A 14,263-nucleotide genomic window follows, 5' to 3' on the forward strand; every position below is an offset into this window, starting at 1 on the left:
CGAAGACTGTTATTCCCATCAGGGGACAGTTCCACACAGTTCCAGCCTCTGTACATTCTAGACATTAGTTACACAACATAAACTGATCTGTGCTCTAAAGTTCTGTAAATATTGATAAACGCTTCAAGTTGTAAATATATTATGCTAAGAGCAAATACACATCAGACAAATGACTTGGCATGGGATTGGGTGTAATTAATATGCGCCAAATGTCATATATTTTTTTATCTTTGGTCATGTTACCATCTTACCCTTATGAAATATGGTAATTGCTCGAAACATTCTGTATTAAATGCGTTACATTAAAATATGACATTTGCATTAGGTGTAAATTATTGCTATAAAGTTTCATGGCATTTCAAAAAATATTACCACCGCGCAAATATTCTTCAAATCTCCCATATATTAGAGGCGACAAACCAGACTAGCCTTTCTTTGAAATAACAATTTGAAATAATATTTTCATGCAAATTTACGACGCGGCATGGATTCCAGGCTGAGCTAGCTCTCTGGAGGCGGTACAGGATCATTCTGCACACAAGGAACACCGTCTTAAAGATTCAGGCCAGCCAACAGCCCATGTTATGTAAAATAACGTAAGTGCATGCAAATGAAACAATATTTGCAAACTGTCTACAAGCAGCAGCTCTGAGTTTAAAATGCACGTTCTTAAGGCAGTTTGAAAAATATGTTGCTTCTTTGATTGATTTCTGTAGCTCCCTATTTCTTTAATTGCCTGAGCAAACTTCCTGTCATCTCCTGGGTTGGATTGCTGAATTCCCATTGGCTCCTATTCCTGTCAATCTACTTGGCGGCCATGCCACGCCCACTGTCAGTGAATCCTAACCACCAAAAGTGGCACAAACTCTTGGTAACTTTTTACTCACCAGGATCTTGCTAAAATACCCAAATGTGCCACAATCTAGACATGGGTCTTTGACATGTGGCATATAATGTCTATAAATGATATGTCATGGAGGGGCGTCAGAAGCATTTTGAATGTGGGGGGGGGGGGGGGGGGGGGGGCGGCACACTGTCATAAAACGGATATTTTATGTGAAATGTGGGGTGGCAAACGAATAATTATGTAATGCGAGGGGGACACGTCCCCTTCAGATTTAATGGCAGCGATGCCCTGGATGTCATGTCATGAATGGGTTGAATAATTTTGAGGCTGCAGTTGTCGTTAAAAGTGGCTTTTCCTGTTGAATGTGGAGAAACCACGTGTAATATTAGTTGTGGTGAGCTACGTAAATCGTGCTTGTTTGATTTGTTTATCGGAAAGAGCTGGAAGTGCCAATAAACCAGATTTGCGATGGGGGTCACATAATATTGAGTACAACTGCATGTCCGTGTTTAATCAATGTTATGTCAATAGCTACTGCATGCAGATGGATTTGTATCAAATTAATTTCTATGTCTTCATTATGCTTCTCACAACCATTCTTAATGCATTGTTCAATATTTTTTTTGTGACATGGATTTAAAAAAAAACAAAACATGAAATTAATCCATCAAGACTGACTGAAAACGACCCCCAGAACAAAGACAGTTAAATAGGCCTATTTTACCTTTTTTGTGTTACTTTTCTGATGCATCTCTATATCCGTCTTGAGAATAAATGGTCAAACGTCCAAATGTTTCGCCCTGACTGGAAGGTGTTCCCTAGGCCGACATTAAGATCAGCTCCATAGTGCCAAACAGACAATATCTCAATCTGATCTGAAATCTGTCGTTTGTTACAAGCTTTCTCACCGGAGCCCTGACCCAATCTTGCTATCGTTCTCTGCCCTAGCAGTTCAGACAGCTACCTAAGAGATTAGGACACACACTCGGGCTGAATGGATTCCCAGTTTGAAGTGTGAGAGATTGCTTGATTCCTTTGTGTTGATAAGGAACTCCAGTGCCAGGCGTAAGACCCACGGCTCAGAGATTCTGGCTGAATGCAATGACAGGGCAATCCCAAGGCAGTCAATCTCCAATCACTCTACTGCCGTTGGGGTGATAAATAAAATGAAATGGGAGGTGCAGTGACAGGAAGTGAGAGTTGGTGTTAGACTCCAGCAACATGTGATTTTTGAACAGGAAGTCCCCTTTCTATCATTTTCTTGAAATGCTGAGTAGAATAGGTTTGGTAAATATGGAATTATCTCAGAAGGGGACAAAATCTGCTGGTGCTCCAGAGGCCTGTTTCCCATTTTTCTAATTGTCCATTCTGTGCATGATTTTCTACGTAATATACACTCATCGATGATATTACAAAGGTAGCGTTGTGAGGATTCTTAGACAAACCAGAAGGTCTGATCTTGAGCGGCTAAATTATTTCAGCAAGACCTCTACACAAAGAGACGAACATAAAGATCAAATACATCTTTCAGGAGAGACACATGAATCTTCCAGTAGTTATTTACCACTGAGAATGTCCCTGCTGAAAATGGATATTGATCAGACGTCCTCCTTTTAGATGTCTGGCCAACACTCAACAATTTACGTCCGTCATCCGATATTTTGCCTAATGCATGTTTACAGCTGCATGCTGACAGGAAAGTGAATGCATGGTATGTTCCCTATTTTACTGATCGCGGCTGTTGCCTGGGGCTGCATTGGCGCTCAGTCCAACCCGTTCCCCAGCCTTGTGCCCTGTGCTGCCTCAGGGCAGAGACCATGCCGCCTCCATGACCCTATACTGGACAAGAGGGTAGGAGATGGATGACCAATGGATTTAAGTTATTGACTTCTGATGGATCGGCATCCAGTCCTGGGTGTTGCTTGCCTTCTGGACTTCGCTTCCTGAGGCAGGCTGCTCAAGGACCCCCTGACCATCCACATTTTTGCTCCCTCTCAGCTCCCAGCCAATCAACAACACCAAATACCTGATATGTGTGTATGGGGTGCTGGGAGAGAACAAAACAGTGGACTGTCTGGGGTTCCTCACGGACTGGGTTGGAAAACACTGCTGTATGGAATACACAGCTATAGGCAATGGATACCTTACAAAGTTCTGTATGCCGTGCAACAAATGATAATAGCTATGAATGCAAACAAAACGTGAAGCGGTGACTCACAAAACCCAAAAGCGCGTCATCAATGACGTCAACAGCGCTAACCATTTATGTCGACTATGGGAGGGGAAATGTTATCCCTGCAAACTCTCGTGACTCAGGTCCTATAAGTGATGGGAATATCAGAACACACATATTTAAATTAGTGTCAATAAAAACATACGGAACTCCCGGGCCGTGGAGTGAGCTGTCTTAAGCGCAGTTGGTGGTTCTGGTTTCCCAGGTTACTAAAAATACTTCACATGCATTTGCATATGATATACAAATCTCTCCCTGCCAGATGTACTGGGAAACCCAGTGCATTCTGTGCTCGCAGAGCCCGGAGTGACAGTGCAGCCCATGCATAGCTGGAGCGGAGGGACCTGACAGGTGGCAGAATGTGCATATAATTAAGATGGCATCGTAAACAAAGTGGGCCGGGACACCAGAGTGCTCACAGTGGAGAGCCTTTCAGCTCACGGCGGGGTCTGGTATGACTGTCCATCGTGAAGAGAGTCTAAACGAATGGCACCCTTCAACCGCCATGAGAAGAAACAAGAAAACTCGGCAACATTCAGTATGTATGGAATGAAAGACAATCTTATGCGAGACACGGCCGTTTGAAGATCTATCGCGGCACCGACTGTGGAGTCCAGCTCCTATTTATACAAAGTCTTTACCGACTCTGAACACCGGCTCAGTGCATGTTTCTCCTCGTTCTCCTTGGCGCATTTCCCCAAGCTCGCACGAGTTGCTCCGGGAATGCGTATGGGCAGCAGTTTTCAAGTATTTCCTTGACAGTATTCAAGTCAGAACTTTGACTGGGTCACTCAAGGACACACTCATTCCCATTGCACTTCCCTTGCCCTTCAGCTGTGGATCATGTCCAGCTGAAAGGCAAATTCTCACTCGGCTTCCTAGGCTTTGAGACAGAGGGATAAAACGGTACACCCTCCTCCAGTACGTGCCCACACTTTGTTCCTAACCCCATCTAGGTTATTAAGCCTGCTGAGGAAACAAAAAAAACGTTTCTTTAATATGTTTCTAGCATAACAGCCTGCTCCACTGTGGAGAACTTTTGCCTGTTTAATTAGTTTTAAGAAAATGTAACAATAATACAAATCATCATAATGCATTATACATTCCTTCAAATGCATTATAATGCATTCATAAAGTATTATAAACATGGCTATAAGTAAAAAAGCATAATGCATTATAGGCATGTTTATTATGCATTACAAGTGTGCTATCATCTACAATGTACTACCTTTATAATGCATTATAATGGTAGGTATAAGCATTAAGGATAAACTAAGAACACTTTCAAGCAGCACGACACATTTAGCCAGGCTACTACATTTAGGACATAAAAGTTGAACTGATTCGTAAAGCTAGTTTGAGTCTTATCGTAAATGTATCCAGTAGCTTCAGGGTTACAAGACCCTTTTATAAAAGGTCACATCATAATTTTGGCAAAATTCCCGAGTTCCATTTTGACAGGTCATTACAACTATATCCGGAGCAGAAGAATCATAAACAGGTGCACAATTAATTTTCATAAGTGTCCCTTTAACAAAGAATTGATATAATTAACATTCAGCAAATGCCCGTATGTTGTCATAATGTCGCACATCCCTCAGCCACATGTAAATAAACCTGCCTCTAGACGTTTCTCGTGTGTCCTTCCTTGTCGGTGGAACACAAGCCACCAGTACCCATACTCCAGTGAGCATCTCTCTCGACCTTCACAAAGAGCCTCAAGACCCTGTAGGGAACCCCGATCCTAGAGTGCCAGGATCCAGCAGGTTTTCTGTCCTCCCCGACGAATTCCTATCTGCCCGAGATCAGATGTGGTTTATCGGAGAGCAGGTAGCACAGAAAACCAACCAGGTACTGGCACACCTACCCCAGTATAGCTCTTGCTCTGATAATAATTTGCACTAATTATTAGTTCCTCATGGGAAGCTCAGCCTAGCTGCACTAACACTTAAGTTGCCTCCTTGACAGAAGTATGTTTATGATGCATCGGTCTCACTGCACATGACTATAGACCAAAGCATACAGTACAGTACACTGAATAAAAGCCGGGCGGTGTTTCCATTCCAAACTGACCAAGTGCTTTTAGCGAGCAATTATTTATTTTTTTCATAATGTGAGGCTTTAACAGAATGAAATAAGGGCAGAAATGGCTGCCAGCTGGACAGGACGAAAAAAAAAATCTCTACTATTCCGTGACTCCAAGTGTCACGACACAATTACGCGTATTAAAGAAGAAGGCTGCAAGTCTGTAAGACCTCGTAACCGGTTTCTGCACGGCAAGTTCCTACAGGCCTCACTCTGGCGCTAACGGGGGCCATCAGCGACAGGGCAGTGATAGCGTCATAGATCAATGTCATATGAGGCCGAACGGAGTTTGTTATTGGCTTTGGCAGAACCCAGCGACCGCTAAAGCGGCAGATGAGATCGTCTGCTGAACTAATACATGTGCAAGCAGCAGTCCTGATTGTTTTTTTTTTTTCTTACTATCCCCGCCTGAATTTTTAGCCCGAAGCAACACAAAATCAACAAAGCGTAACTCATCATACTGCGGCGGGCACGGAGATTCAGGGGAAGCGATGAGTTCCAATGGAATTAACAATCACAAGGGGATTTTTAGTTTAATTGAGCAAAAAATTATTTTTCATTTAACAGTTTTTAATCGACTTTAAATCATCATAAAAGTAATATATTGCGTAAAAAAAATATGTATCCAATAAATGTGCACTTACCTCTAACAAACTCAGCAACAGTCCCAGAGATTTAAGATCTGTAATGAAAGCAAACAACACAAATTGGCATACCAAAGTGTAAATGGTTCTTTAAAAGGTAAACTTTAGATGTCATGATGCTAACTTGTGCTATATTTAACATATCATTGTAATTATGTAAAAGTACAAAAAAAAAAAAAAAAAACAACAAACAAATATTGATCGCAGGGATCATTGTCTTACACTGATAAGATTTTTCAGGAGCTCAAAGCCAATAGATCTTTCATAAGATTAGCATGTCATTGAAAAAGATTTTGTTTGTTCTCATGTTTTTTGTGATTTATTGCCCGAGCTCTAGTGATAATGCAAAAAAGATGAATGATAAAAAACAAGACATTTTCTTAAAAGCCATCTAATCTCAAGGCTTTCAATTTCCTTTTAATAACTAATTACTATTAACAAATCAAAATAGGTCTGATGTATAGTGTGGGAGTTTCCTGTGAATACTGCTTTGGGGACAGAAGGCATGTGATGACTGACATTTCTTTATAATTGGTGGTAAACGCTGGAAGACTGATCCCAATTTATACAAGTGACTCTGCAGAAACATGTGGGAAATGGTACATTCTTACTCTGTGGTACAGATAAAATGAATCTGCTCTGCATCACAGATATACTGCCACAGTCCCGAAGAGAGTGCGATAAAATTCATCTTCCATTTTATAAGCTATAAGAAACGGAGACTAGGTGCGGCAAATCATTCTTCAGAGAACAACACTCGGTCGATACGAGGGGAGGCTATGCAAAACACAGGCCCTCACCTCCCCAGATGTCACATTCGCAGAACCGACATATGCGAAGTGGCATGAGGAAAACTCCCGTTTATAGTCGTTTGGCGATCAGGACACAAATAGCTATGTGGAATTCAGTGCGCATGTCCAAGATTACAGACTTTTATTTAGCCATTCTGTGGATATTTAACATTTAAATTGTCAAAAAATAAAAGGACAAAATAAAAACAAACGAAATCATATATTGTAAGCACAGTCACAATATAATTCTTTATAATACAATGATATGCTTTGTTTATTGAGAAAATTACATTTGGGAAAACTATACGAAAATATTTGAATTCCCAACCGTAGAAAATAATGTAATTAAGGCATTATAGGGAGAACCAATTTAAAGTTTTTCTTTAATTTCTAACAACTTAAAAATCCTACCTTCAGCAATTGTTTGGGATATTGCTCAGGCGCAAGAGCAAAACAGATTCAGAAATCATAACGGTCTTAGCAATATTAAGAAGCAAATAGCGGGAAACTGCTTGGTCTTTTCGCTTATTTGTTCAACGGCACTAAATCAAGAGCTGTTCTAATGAAACGTAAGTATATGGTTATGCATTCTGCATCTCCATGTTTCCTGACAGACTCCCTGTTCCCCCCATGCTCCGCTAACGCCCCGGCAGATGATTGGGCTGTTAACAGTTCCGCATCCCGGCTATCATTGTTCATTATGACATAACTAAATTGTTGGTTGTCCAAACAGCAAATCGGCTTATACATCCAGTGTCAAAGGAAAGGCCACTGCTCCAGCAGGTCGCATTGAGGTCACGCGTATTGATTTCTGACCCTGTCACAGTGAAACTGTCATTACAGTCCTTCATGTAGATTTTTTTTTCAATTTCATATGCATGTTATGCATATCAATGCATTCTTTTCCAAATAAATCAAATAAATATTGGCTGACGGTCTTTGCAAATATATGCATAATGTTCACTATGTCCAGGTTAAAAAAATATATCAATACATTCAGTTTATTTGCTTGAACTAGCTCTATGCTAGACTGTAGATAGTTAACCACCTCCTTATTTGTTAGAGTGGAACACTACAGGCAACTTTCTGGACGGCTAAAATACAGGCAGCAAGTTAGAACAGGCAGACTTAAGACTGATGGATGTTTTGAGGGTGGAAAACATCAGAATTATTGCCAGATTTTCCCTTCCTGTTGCGGAGTTAGCCTTTTGTAGTTGGCATAAGCTGAAGAATTAACATGATTTTCGATAAATCCTTCAGAAATTTAAATAGATAATCTGAAGGCAGGAGTGTTACTCATTCACTAGGTCATACTGGGATGCTGTGATTATTTTTACGCAGCACACGTGGCCCAAAGAGTGACAGCAAGCTGTCCTAAGTGCCTAGTGGCGCCCATATGCAGCGAGTGTAAAACTGAAGGTTGTCCCATTGGTAAGCTGTCCTAAGTGCCTAGTGGCGCCCATATGCAGTGAGTGTAAAACTGAAGGTTGTCCCATTGGTAAGCTGTCCTAAGTGCCTAGTGGCGCCCATATGCAGCGAGTGTAAAACTGAAGGTTGTCCCATTGGTAAGCTGTCCTAAGTGCCTAGTGGCGCCCATATGCAGCGAGTGTAAAACTGAAGGTTGTCCCATTGGTAAGCTGTCCTAAGTGCCTAGTGGCGCCCATATGCAGCGAGTGTAAAACTGAAGGTTGTCCCATTGGTAAGCTGTCCTAAGTGCCTAGTGGCGCCCATATGCAGCGAGTGTAAAACTGAAGGTTGTCCCATTGGTAAGCTGTCCTAAGTGCCTAGTGGCGCCCATATGCAGTGAGTGTAAAACTGAAGGTTGTCCCATTGGTAAGCTGTCCTAAGTGCCTAGTGGCGCCCATATGCAGCGAGGGTAAAACTGAAGGTTGTGCCATTGGTAAGCTGTCCTAAGTGCCTAGTGGCGCCCATATGCAGCGAGGGTAAAACTGAAGGTTGTGCCATTGGTTTTCTCACAGTGCACCACTGGCATTTGGCCCATCATTGCTTCTTCTGCCATCCGCTTGTTCAAACCAGTAACACTGCAGACATTGTGGCAAAACGTGACGCCTGATCTTTCTCAGGTCTGACCAAAATTACTTCAGGTGGGACATCTGTGCAACCATGAGGTCTGTGCAACGATGACGTCTGTCTGGGCCGGATGATGGTTGAAGGCGATGAAATATAAACCATTCGATGGCCTAAAGTTGGGGCGGCCATCACAACTATCAAGGTCTACAGAGGCTTAACCAAGTGATCATTTGACAGACATAATGCATGTTCTCCCCTGGTTTCCTCCAAGAACTCCAGTTTCCATTAGCAGGTCCAAGACATGCAGTTATGTGAATCAGCGTCTTTGAATTGCCCTCACTTGCAGGTGTGCTTGTGTGCGTGGGTATGTGTGTGTGTGTGTGTGTATACCTATCCTTATGGGGACACAATGTCCTCATAACGTGATAAATATCCGTTTTTTTTTTCTCTTATGGGGACCGGTTTCCTGGTCCCCATAAGGGAAAACTCTATTTTATAAAAATCAGTGACTGCTATGAAAAAACTAAAAATGCAAAAACTCTTGTATTTTGCTTGGTTACTTATGGTTATGGTTAGGGCAGGGTGGGGGTTAAGGTTGTCATAGTTAGCATTAGCATTTTTCCCATAGAAGTGAATGAGCGGGCTCCATAAGGATAGGTATACCCTACATGTGTGTGTGTGTGCGTGTGTGTGTGTGCACGTGTGTGTGCCCTGCCTTGTGCCTTTTGCTTCCTAGGACATGATCTAAACTCTATGTGACAATGATACCGCATAAGTGGTCATGCGAGACGGACTGAGGCTTTTCTGATGGAATATCAATCATTATGCATTTTACATTACAGATTCATTAATATACTGTAACTGTTTGAAACAGGGAATAAAAATCTAATATTTTCACAACATTATTAAGTGAAATCTAGTAGAAACGAGTGTGCAAGCATATTTAAAAAAAAAAAACAATTTACAGAAAGCACAATTTCAGCATTTCCCATTCTGGTGCCATTTCTTTCTAACATACTGAAACGTGGGTCATTAAAAAACTCAATTACTGAGATTTAAAAGAAGAAATATAAACATATAAAATAAGCCCTGTCAAACCTGAGACATTAAAATGTACTTTCCCAAAATTAGAAAAACGAATATAAAAATATTGCTTCTGTAATACTACATTTGTACTTTTGAAACTTTTGCGTTTTTGCACTTCTATATTGTGGTTATCTGCAGTTAGGGAGCTTGCTGCAGGGGACGAAAGGTGAAACCACTTGGCCAACCAAGGGATTTGATCTAGCGACTTTCTGATCACAGCTGTAGGATCCTAACCCACACACTGCCCCCGCTTTCCTGTCTGTAACATTTTCTGTGAATGCCATGTCTATTACAATCTATGAACACATTCCTAACACATTATGAAGCACTCATACAGCACTATAAACATGGCTATAAAATCTTATTTAAAGTCATACATTATATCTATGTTTATTATGCATTATGAATGCTTTATGAAGCTCTCATCTATAATGCACTATAGATACCTTTATAATACAGTAGAAAGCATCGCTAAATCATATAGTGACCATCATAATGCATTTTGAAGCTATCTATGGTGCATTATAGATAAGAACTTCATTGGAGCTTATGAAGTATTATAATCAAGACTATAATGCCTTATGACTGTCAATAGAAGATGCTGTAATGCATTATTAATTCTTATACTGACCATTATAATGCATTATGAATGTATCTTTAGTGCATTATAGATGACACCTTGAAGTAAAGTGTCATCAACTAGCCTTATCCTCACCATACACTCACAGCATCTTATATTTCCTATGGTTAATGACTTCATATTCCTACAGTACGTCACTTTCCTGATTGGTCTAAAAGCTTTGCAATTTCTTCATAAAAGACCTATGATCTTTTAGAGAATAAGGGTTAGGACAGATAGACGGACTCTAAAAAATCCATTAATTGCGAAAAGAATTAGTATTTTCATTCTCAAAAATCCCGCGGCCCGGTAGGATAAGCGGTTCGGAAAACGGATGGATGGATTTTCACAAATTTCACAAGACTCGCCAAGATATGCTGCTGGGAAATGAATCGATATTCATGAATGCATTTGTGAGAATGATAAACATTCATGATTTGTTGCATTTAGCTAGTCTTGTAAGGAGCACCATATCTTTAAGAATGGAAGGATTCAAAAACCCCACTCTTCGCCATTTACTATTGATTTTCTGTTGTTCTGCTAACCTCGGTGAAAATATTTCATATTCAGCGCGGTTGCTTAAGGGTACGCTCACGAGGTCTATCAATCAGCCTGAATTTATGTCTCCACAAAAATGAAGTGTCAGAGTATAGATATAGATTCTCTCTACACGTTCCGCCAAGACCATGCTTCGTTGACGGCAGAAAACTCAGACTGTCGATTACAGCATAACGTGAAAGACAAAATTAGCTAATAAAAACAATTAAAGGCAAATGGGTAAAAACATTCCATTTACAGTAAGCTAACCTGTGTGAATAATACTTCTTCAATTACATTTACTTTTACTCTCTCGTGTTCTACACACATGTTTTAACTTGAAATTCCATTTCGATCAGTTCATCAGCACAGTAAAACTGATCTGAATTCTGATTCGGCTCCTCACATTCACTCCCTGCCAAAGGAAGATACCCAAGCTCTGTGTGTTTTTCTTTCTACGTCCAATCTTGTCTCTCTATGAGCTTCTGAGGATGATGTTTATCAGAGGATGTTTATGGATAAAGACCCAGTGGGGGCAGAAGGTTATTAAACATTAACCTGAAACATTAACCTTTTTTTTTTTTTCCTTTTTTAACACGTACACAGAACCAACATGAACAAACGATAAGCAGACCTAAAATTTCAAGCTCCTGAGACTGCAAGCTAGCTAAAGTTGATTTGCGTGTTAGAAAGAAAATTGTTCCGTCAATGCATAAACAAATACAGGATAGAGAAACATATTTGGCAATTCATAAAATTCCACGTTACAGTGTATTTCATCTGAATATGTTCCAGAGATATTCGTGCATTTTAAATAACGAAAACTTGCAGCACCACAGGAATAAACATAATACAATATGTACACACACTGCAGAAACAGGGATCCAATAAAGCAGAAAATAACCTTTAGCAAAGATATTTTGTAACAATGATACAGTATCTTAATCTTGATAAGTACTGAATTGATGAGGAGAAATTACACACTGATATTTGCAGAACAATTTGACATCATTTGACTGATAATTCCAATGAAGGTTTAAGTTTGCCTGAATTTGCACGATTTTGTGAAATAGTCCAACAGACCATTCTGGGGTCTTGGCAATGGTATCATTTCTCTTACTAATGGACACTAATTTGTCGTAGCTGATTGGCCGTGTTTAAGTCCATCTACCTGCACTAAATCGCAGAAGAAAAAGCTACCCTTAGAATAACAAGCACGCCGACGTGCCGGAGAGCCTCCCGTGAGGCGGGAGAACATTCTGGCATGGAAGCCGGCTTGTCTTTTGTTGTGTGTTAAGCGGGACCCGGCGAGCTTCACCTCGCCCCTTCTAACGAGCCCAGAGGGACGTGACGGCATGCGTGCACCTAGCCTCAAACCACACAGGCTTGGGGGAAAAAAAAACTGCAGGTGTTCAAAAGAGGGCAGATTAGCGGCGCTCGACGGCGGCGGTCGCGTGGAAAGGTGCGACGCGGTTCAGAGCCTCCCCGCGGTACGAAGGCCGCCGTTATTGGGGCCCTGTCAAGGCTGCGGAGATTACTGCAGCAACACAGTTCTGCATGAACGGCCACATCCCTCAAGGGGTCTCAAAAGAAGATGCTTCATCCCACTTTTAATAGAAAGACTTCCCTGTGCTGCGTCGGACACGGCCCATAACGCAATCAAGGTAATTTTAGCCAACTGTATCAATTATTGAAAACATTGCCTCTACGTGATTGATTTTAATGGATCCTACTTTACTTATTCATGAAACAAAATCAAATGAAGTCGCGATGAAGCAGCTGCAGCTTTGAAGGTTACTGTACTAATTTGCCTACAGTAATTAAAACCTTTCATTACGGCACTTAATGTCTTCACCCCTTGTTGGCCTTAAATGGCACGATGGCCTACTTGTTTGACCCACAATATCCAGTAATTACCAAAAGGCCAAAACTGCGAGGCGTTATTCTGAATTCAGGGGCTGCAGGCATTTACAACAGCGTTGTACTAAAACGAATACAAGCAACGTAAAACAAAAGTCACTACTGCTGCCTTGTTTGTCTATGATGTCTTTCTAAATGCCCGAGTATTTATTTGTCAGCCGGTTAATAGAAAGTAACTACTGATGTGTTAAATTCCTCACATTTTCTTGTTTACATTATTTTCTTGTTTGAATTATTGTCACCACAAATAATATAGTTTGGTTTCCGAAGACCTTGCGTTTTTCCTCACGAAATGCGCAAGAGTAATACGTATCGACTTGTTTTGTGACAGGACCTATTTGTTCAAACTATATTGTTCTTAAAAAAAATCATCTCTGCAGCAAATGATGCTTAGAGATGCCAGGTGTGAGGTAATAGAAGATAATAATAATGATTCAACAGAAATAAATTTATGAAAATGAAAAATATTGGATGGAAACAGAAATCTAAGCAACGACCGTAATTTTTTCCCCAACCTTTAGAAATGCTGATTTTTTCTTTTCTTGAAAATACATTTCGTGTTTTCCAGGCGATTTTCAAACATTAGATGTAATTATTACTGAAAGATATAATTAACATGGTGTTTGAAATGTATATTTGTCCATAATAAACAAACAGGGAACAGTGTTTGGGCATGAGTGAACAAGCCCGCTTTTGTCAGTGAGGGCATGTGGGTCTGCCAGGACATATTTCCGGCCCCGTGGACCACAGCCTTGGACGTGGCTCGCACTGCATGATGGGGTGGCTCGATCGCCTCAGCTAGGGCACAGCTGTTCTCTTTCCTGCTGAGCGATCTGCAAACCCTGGCCCACAGCGGACGGGGGGCCGAGGACGCGCACTCGGGTGTCGAAAGCAAAACGAGACAAAAAACCAACGGAACGTTTTCATCTCATTCTGGTTCTGGGGTTTTCGTATTTAAATTGCACTGGAGCTTAATTTGTAAAGCAGAAAAAAAAATCTGATTTTGATTGAAAAGGAGAAAAATGTTCTCTTTTTTAAAAGATGTATAGGATTGCATGGTTACCGATACTTAAAAGATACATAGCAACTAAACAGGATTCGTCTGTTATAAATGAATGTCATGTGACTTGTTTTCATGGGGATGGAGGAGCTCAGGGTTACCAAGACGATGTTGGATCCCACATAATAATCCACGCTTTGAAAAAGTGCAAATTAGGAAAAATAGCTTTCATGCTAACTGGCTGTATCCTGGCATGAACCACATGCATTAAATGCAAAGTATCGAAAGCAATATTCTGTATTAAGCAATTTGATATTATTGGCCAAGAATACGAGCCACATTTCTGTCAGACTAAAAATACTTTTAAATGCATACAGCAGACCTATTAAATACATAAACCAGACCTATAGTGTCCGAATTTGGAATTTTATTAAAACTTCAGCAAGGCATAGGAGGAATATTTAAGAGGA

General features: G+C 40.7%; 1 protein-coding gene across 14 annotated transcripts in view; it reads right to left on the reverse strand.

The window, feature by feature from the left end:
- The window catches only part of LOC125720343 (receptor-type tyrosine-protein phosphatase delta-like), a 274,785-nt gene that overhangs the window by 132,227 nt on the left and 128,295 nt on the right, over positions 1-14,263 (reverse strand). For all 14 annotated transcript variants that reach the window (XM_048995623.1, XM_048995619.1, XM_048995620.1 and 11 more), the window contains one exon: positions 5,810-5,847. The gene's annotated coding sequence lies outside the window, so the exon portion shown is untranslated. The remainder of the gene's footprint in view (positions 1-5,809; positions 5,848-14,263) is intronic.

Source organism: Brienomyrus brachyistius, chromosome 25, assembly GCF_023856365.1.
Source record: "Brienomyrus brachyistius isolate T26 chromosome 25, BBRACH_0.4, whole genome shotgun sequence".
NCBI lineage: Eukaryota > Metazoa > Chordata > Actinopteri > Osteoglossiformes > Mormyridae > Brienomyrus > Brienomyrus brachyistius.